The sequence below is a fragment of the Colobus angolensis genome, unplaced genomic scaffold (assembly GCF_000951035.1).
Source record: "Colobus angolensis palliatus isolate OR3802 unplaced genomic scaffold, Cang.pa_1.0 Scaffold138, whole genome shotgun sequence".
Lineage (NCBI taxonomy): Eukaryota > Metazoa > Chordata > Mammalia > Primates > Cercopithecidae > Colobus > Colobus angolensis.
The window spans coordinates 2,451,216-2,458,001 of NW_012114466.1; positions in this window are offsets into that span (position 1 = coordinate 2,451,216).

Sequence of the window (6,786 nt, forward strand, 5' to 3'; positions counted from 1 at the left end):
ACTACTTTGGGGCTTTCTCCAGACTTTTGTATGTTATTATTAAAAGCGAGCTATTGCATTTCATTCTGCCTCAGTTTGCCCACCTGTGAAATGGGGCTTACACCACCTACCTCACTGAAGTCTCCAGGGTTCAGGGGTATGGCTGGGTCAGGGCACGGTCACCCATCATTCTGCATAGATCGGGTCGGATGTTAGACTCCTGGGATGCCCACCTCCCCCTCACCCTTTGTAATAACCTAGTCCGAGACCGTGCTTGGGGGATTTGAAGCTTCTCTCTCCTCTAGTAGTGTCCGCTCAGGCCTGACGGCTCAGCTCTGCACGATTTCATGTTCCAAACCCATGTCTTAGGGCAGCACAGAGCCAGGTCATGCCATGCCCCAAAGTGTGGGGACAGAGCCTCAGGGAGCCCCGAGCGGGGCCCAGCCTTCTGGCCCAGCCCCATTTGAGTGCTCTCAGGGGATGCCAAATTCTGTTTCCAAGTTTGTGTCCATGTGGCTAAAATCCACCTATTTCTTCAGGAACTCTTCCCCTGGTTGTTCTGGGGATCTTGGGAGAAACACAGCCCTGACAGCTGGTCCATGGGAAGATGAGGCAGTCCAGGTCATGGGCAGCACAGCGGCCCGCCCTCTGTTCTCAGAGGTGAGGGGCGTGAGAAGGTTCTCTCCCCTAGGGCCAGCATTTGGCCAAGCTCAGAGGCTTGCCTGGATGGCTCGGGGCGAGCTGGGCTCCTCATCTGTAAGATGGCGAAAGTGCTGCCCGCCTCACAGGTGACCATGAGGACCAGTCACAGTGACGTGAGAGGGCTCGCTGGCACAGAAACGTGTGCAAATCATGCTAGCTTAGAGATCAGTCCTCAACGTGAACAGAGCACACGGTGGACTGTGGTTTCACAGCCAACACATAGCACCTACCATGTGCGGCCGCTGGTCTGACCCCATCTTACAGACGAGGAAACCAGCACAGGCACTAGGGGACTGCCCGGAACAAACAGCAGGGGCCAGCGATGGGAGTCAAACCCAGGCATGTGGCCCGGCCTGCACGCCGATCCAAACGGTGCTGCCCGGACAGAGGGACACACACTTGGTGGAGGCTGCCTTTCTCAGTCCCTAAAACCCTCTCCAAAGGGTACGTGCGATGCTGGATTTAAACCTTGCTCAGAGCCACTTAGCCACTTGAGAACTAGACAGTAAGGTATTATTACTCCCAGGTTTGTCTTTCCAAAGTAACAAATGACATGTGGAATAAAGTAACAGAGTAACAAATGGCAGGGCCAGAACCAGGGCCCCCAAAGTCCTGGTGTTGGCACATTGGTATTTCTTGTAAGGCCATCTTTAATTTTTCTGGGAACACTTGTACCTGCCTCTTGTGTAATGCAGGGAAGACTCACGCATGGTGACACCTAGGTTTCCTCAACAGAACACTCGATCCCAAAACCCCTTTAAGACATTAGGTTTCCTCAACAGAAAACTCTGCTTTAATCCCAAACTCCCTTTAAGACATATTGGGGCCGGGCGCCGTGGTTCACGCCTGTAATCCCAGCACTTTGGGAGGCCAAGGCAGGCGGATCACGAGGTCAGGAGTTCAAGACCAGCCTGGCCAATATGGTGAAACCCCGTCTCTATTAAAAATAGAAAAATTAGCCGGGCGTGGTGGGCACACGCCTGTAATCCCAGCTACCCGGGAGGCTGAGGCAGGAGAATCACTTGAACCCGGTAGGCGGAGGTTGCAGTGAGCCGAGCTCATGCCATTACTCTCCAGCCTGGGAAACAACAGTGAAACTCCGTCTCAAAAAAAAAAAAAAAAAAAGACATTGGTCTTTAATGGCAAACTCCCTTTAAGGCCTGTTGGTCTTAAAGAGGATTTGGGATTGAAGCACAGTTTTCTGTTGAGGAAACCTAGGTGTCACTTTTTAGAACATGAAGAAGAAAGCTGTGGGATGCGCTTTTCCATTTAAAGGAATGTGATGATCCTAGCTTCTGATGGGTGATGGATGGTCTCCGTTTATACCCTTGCTTCTTTCAGCAGCTGCAAGTTCAGGTAGTGGCCATCTCACCTTCTGATGTCCTACTGGAAATGCCCAGTTGCCTGCAAAGACAACTAAGGCTCATTATTTCAAGAGAAGATTATTTAAAACACGAGTGACAGGTAGTCAGAAGAGAACAAAAGGATGCAAGATACTCTATAGCCAAGTCAGCTTGGAGGCAGGATGGGTTGCTGCGTGGAGTCGCCGCTCACGTTTGGATTCTTACGGACTGTGAGTTAGGCTTCCCCCTACGTGGAGTCATGGGAAGGGTCTAAAGGCATGTTCCTGAGGTGCCCTCCCTCAAAGAGTCTACCTGCACTCAAACCAGGGTCTGTTTTTGCTGTTTTAATCATAAATAGACGAGTTAGTAGAAGACTTTTGAAGAACAAAGTAAAACTTTTTTTTTCATTGAAAGACGTCCCGGAGGAAAGGCCTGTGCAGCCAGTATATTCTAATGACTGCCTCGACCACGTCCTAATAGGCTGGTTTTAAGTTGTTGGCCAAAATCCTTTAAAGACATATGAAACGTCTGCCAACTTTTTAGTGAACTTAACAGGTTTCACTGACGTTTTTCTCCATTTTCGTAAATTTAGGTGGGATCTGCTTTCATGTCCTGTTTCAAAAACCAAGTCTCTCTTGACACCCCATTGGTTCTTCCTGTGACTCTTGCTCTAGTCGGTATCAAAAAGCAGAATGACTGTACTTCTGGTTTAAAAATAACCACCTGATAGGACGGACACTACGAGCTCAGGAAACGCACGTGCCCTTGAGCTTGAATGGAAGCAGCCTCTACAGTGGCAGCACTGCCCTTCGAGGGAGAGCAGCTCTTCAGCTGGTGGGCCCCGGGAGCCGGGTGATGGGCACCTGCTGGAGCTCTTCTTTCTCTTTTTCACTGGCTGCTTGATCCCCAGTGGCAAAAGGACCCCTCAGCCCTTTCTTGGAGCCCTGGAGCACTCTTGGGGACACGGAGTGGCCTCGGGGCTGGGTTCAGAGCTCCCGCAGGGGGAGTCTCAGAAGTGGAGGCAGCTGCTGATGGGCGAGTTTGCAACTTCTTGTGTCTAAGGCAAGTAGGCGTTTTTATTCCGTCTCCAGTCCTTGAGCTCAGCAGATCAAAATCACAGTGACCCTGCAACCCTCCAGAGCCCAGGGCACGCTCGCTGTCTGTCTTCCCCGCCGTGCCCCTTTAGTCCCCGCTCTGTGGAAGACCAGGCAGTTTAGGTGTAAATAGGTATCTTTTATGGTTTCCAAATGAATTATTGGTGTGAGAGTAATTAACTCTGTAAGAAAACTAACTCTGAATTATGATTTCTACAAAATGTATTTTAGCAAAAACACCACGACGGCCTGCACCGGATAGCTCGGTGCGCTAACTGCCACTGGTAGTTTCCTAAGCATTACCAGCAGCTTCTTTATTAACCATCTTCCACGCCCAGTAGAGATCATTTCTAGGTGGTATTTGTTGGTTGGCTGTTAGCTTTGCTTTATGATTTCATGTTTCTTTTAAAAGTTGTTTTGCATGTTGAATATTAAATTTTTCTTTTCTGTGTCTTCCTCTAATCTTTTTTTCTGTCATGGGCATTTCAGGGCAAATACAGATATAGCAAAGCGATCATGATTGAACCTTAATTTGCCCCCAATGATTCCTGAAACTTTTTTTGGAGCTTTCACACAAGCTGCTTTTTTGAACTGGAGTGTGCTGGAGGCAGAGAGAAATGACCCTGTGTGCTGGCTTTGCCTGTCATGAGCCAGTGAGGAGTCCGAGAAGTGGTGGGCAGGTCAGTGACTGGGGTTTGGCCAGAGATGCCATATTTGCAGAATTAAATCATTTCAAGATAAATTTCAAGGCCTGGCACGGTGGCTCACGCCTGTAATCCCAGCACTTTGGGAGGCTGAGGCGGGCAGATCACTTGAGGTCAGGAGTTCGAGACCAGCCTGGCCAACATGGTGAAACCCCGTCTCTACTAAAAATACAAAAATTAACCGGGCGTGGTGATGTGCACCTGTAGTCCCAGCTACTCAGGAGGCTGAGGCAGGAGAATCGCTTGAACCTGGGAGGCAGAGGTTGCAGTGAGCCGAGCTCATACCACTGCACTCCAGCCTAGGTGACAGAGGGAGACTTTCACTCAAAAAAAAAAAAAAAAATGCATTTCAAGTTTAGCTTTCAGCCTCCACAAGGTAGTGCATACCCTTTCAGTTGTACTGTAACATTTCCCAAGCTTTTTCAGAGAACCTCTTAACCCTCACAGAAGTGGAGAAACAATGGAATAGAGGCCAGGAGACCCAAGTTCAGGTTTCGCAGGCTCCAGGTAAGCTGCCTGGTCTAACGGAAGATGAGGTGTTTGCACCAGGCGGCTCTCTTGCAGCTCGGCGGGCAAGGGGACCTCGAGCAGGCTCTCGCATTTTCTGGCTGATCCTTCCGAGCCTGCTACTGTCGCCTTTCACACCATGAGCTTTTCCTTTCCATGGTTAGATGGACTTAGGAAGTTACCAGCGATGGGTGTAAGGCCTAAAACATTGCAGAAAGTTACAGAATGGAAAATGAGGGGCAGAGAGAAAAGAGGGTCTGAGAGGAATGCAAGCATTCCGGAATATGGTAAGGGACACCCCACCAGTGACATTTCTTGGAAACAGTCACTGCCTTAGAAACACCAGACCAGGAGAATTTTCTGACCAGCACCTCACAGGCAGCCCATGAAGATGGCAGTTAGGAAGGAGACGGTCTAGCAGGTGAAGACTTCCTTGCCATCCAGGCCAACCCCCTTCTCGTTGAACAGTGGGAAGTCCTTTTAAAGCAGTCACCTGAAAACTGTTTAATAGATACTTGGGGAGAGTCTGTATCTTGGAAGCTGCCTGCAGGAACTTCATTCCTATTCATTGCCTCCTCTTGAAGGCTAATTTTGCTGTTTCAGTTCCTTTATCCTTAGATGAGCTTTTAGGAACTACTGTCATGCCCTAGCTTAGAAGGAAAAAAGTGAACTGGAAAGGAAAACCTTTGGGAATCTTATACTGGGAGGAGAGGGGAATGTAACTCCATCCATACAGTAAGTAACACAGTTCATTGTAAATAGACATGTTGACTGTGGTAACATGCTATACTTTGTGCCTGATTGTTAAAATGACGAGAACAGCTGGAAAATTTACATGAGGAAGGGAAAATACTTGTTTCTGGGGATGAAGGATCATGTTCTTTTCTTTCCTTACAGCATCACTGAACTGCCCCCTGACCCAGCCTCTCCATCAGCCAACAGGTTAACGGGATTTCTTTCCTCTGTGTGGACTGGGGTCCTTCCTCTTGGAATCTGACTTTAATAAAACATTTAGGTTGCTCATTTTGAAATAACCATGGCTTTTAGCCGAATTTTATGCTACTCTGAATAAACAATTTTGCTCAAAAGATTTTAGCCAATTCCAGAAGTCAGTGCAGTTGAGTAATTTAGTGGGCATGTATATCTCCTTAACGTGGCAGGCTGGGGAGAGGAGTGTGGGGCTGGGACCTCAAGCTGCGCCACCTCAGACACATTCAACCCTGGGCCTGGGTTTCCTCAAGTAGAATCACCACTTTCCTTCCAGGGATGCGACGATGTTGAAGTGAGACAAGGTGCGTCCAAAGGCTGGCGTAGTTCCTGGCAATGCCGATAACTACTGCCATTTCTTCCCGGCGTGCCCAAGGGGTATTTCATGGGCCATCTTTAGAGTCATCAGGAGAGCATGTGTGCCAGCGGTTCCCAAATGTGAACGTGCATCAGGATCACCTAATGCATGCTCTAACCCAAGTTCAAACCCAGAAGACTGGTAAGGAGAGTCCTTTGGAATCAGTGATGACGGCTGCGCAACTCTGTGAGTATGCTGAAAGCCACTGAATCGTGTACTTTAAAGGGGTGCAGTTTATATGAATTCTATCTCAATTTTAAAAAGTGGGCTCCAGCCCGAGCTGCGGATTCAGTAGCCGAGTTGGGGCCCATGGGTTTGCCTTTTTCTGGCGGCGGGCAGGGGAACGGACAGAGTCTTGTCCTCTCACCAAGACTGGAGCAGAGTGGTGCGGCCACAGCTTACTACAGCCTGGACCTCCTGGGCTTAAGCGATTCCTTCCACTACCACGCCCAGCTAATTAAAAAAAATATATATATATATATACTTTTTTGTAGAGACAGGGTCTTGCTGTGTTGCCCAGGCTGGTCTCTAACTCCTGGGCTCAAGCAAGCTTCCCACCTCAGTCTCCCAAAGTGTTGCAATTACAGGCATGAGCTACCTTGCCCAGCCGGGTTTGCCTTTTTTTTTTTTTTTTTGAGATAGGGTCTTCCTTTGTCACCCAGGCTGGAGTGCAGTGGCATGATCACTGCTCACTCACTGGAGCCTCCACCTCCTGGGATCAAGCCATCCTCCCACCTCAGCCACCCAAGTAGCTGGGACTACAGGTGCATGCCATCATGCCTGGTTAAATGTTGTATTCTTTGTAGAGCCAGGGTTTTGCTGTGTTGCATGTTGGGGACCAGCCTCAACACCACCCACAGGGTACCCAAAGTCTGTTGGCGACAAAGGATTGAGAAGAGACAGGTTAAGAGTAAAGGTGGAGCCAGGGGGCCAGTTGCAAAATGTGGAGGCTGCAAAAAGCTCCGAGCTCTGGGCTCCACAGTATTGACTGTAGTACAATCACAGAAGCAGATGTGGAGGGCGCAACGGTGAAAGGCTGCAGCGCGTCACAGGCGTCATCTACAGCAATGGAGGTTTAAGTGAATCTCCTTTGTGCTCAAACAGCGTATCTT